The sequence below is a fragment of the Octopus bimaculoides genome, chromosome 14 (assembly GCF_001194135.2).
Source record: "Octopus bimaculoides isolate UCB-OBI-ISO-001 chromosome 14, ASM119413v2, whole genome shotgun sequence".
NCBI classification, from domain to species: Eukaryota; Metazoa; Mollusca; class Cephalopoda; order Octopoda; family Octopodidae; genus Octopus; species Octopus bimaculoides.
The window spans coordinates 15758437-15759097 of NC_068994.1; the positions used below are offsets into that span (position 1 = coordinate 15758437).

A 661-nucleotide genomic window follows, 5' to 3' on the forward strand; every position below is an offset into this window, starting at 1 on the left:
ACACACACACACACACACACACACACACACACACACACACACACACACACACACACACACACAAATGTATGTATGCATATAAGTATGTATATATTTGAACGTGCCTGAGTATGAGTTGGTATGTATGTACATGTACCTATATATATGTAGATTCACATATCCATGTATATATGTATGCATGTGCATTAGCTCACTGGTTAGTGACGGGGTCACAAACATGAGGTAGTGAGTTCGATTCCCGGACCGGGCTGTGTATAATATTCTTGAGCAAGACACTTTATTTCACTTTGTTCCAGATCACCTCGGCTGTAGAAATGAGTTGAGATGTCACTGATGCCAAGCTGTATTAGCTTTTGCCTTTCCCTTGGATAATACCAGTGGAGGGAAGGAGGGAGGCTGGCATGCATGGGCGGCGGATGATCTTCCATAAAAATCCTTGACCGGACTTGTGCCTCGGGGAGTAGCTTCCTAGGTGCTGTCCTATGGTTACTCTTGACAGAAGGATGTCTTTACCTGATATATGTAGGAGGATAAGCAGCTGAAATAACACCCAATGTATGATTATGGAACTTTTTGACTTTTAAATGACAAAAAATTACAAAGGTGACTGACACTCTAAGTGCTATGCACGAAACTCTCGGTCCTTGAGACTCTATAGTAA

The 661-nt window shown here is 42.2% G+C and overlaps 1 protein-coding gene and 1 long non-coding RNA gene across 2 annotated transcripts in view; both read right to left on the bottom strand.

The window, feature by feature from the left end:
* LOC106873171 (probable E3 ubiquitin-protein ligase DTX3) overlaps positions 1 to 661 on the bottom strand; it is a 486006-nt gene that overhangs the window by 195348 nt on the left and 289997 nt on the right. The window lies entirely within an intron of this gene.
* LOC106873172 (uncharacterized) overlaps positions 1 to 661 on the bottom strand; it is a 32267-nt gene that overhangs the window by 27195 nt on the left and 4411 nt on the right. The window lies entirely within an intron of this gene.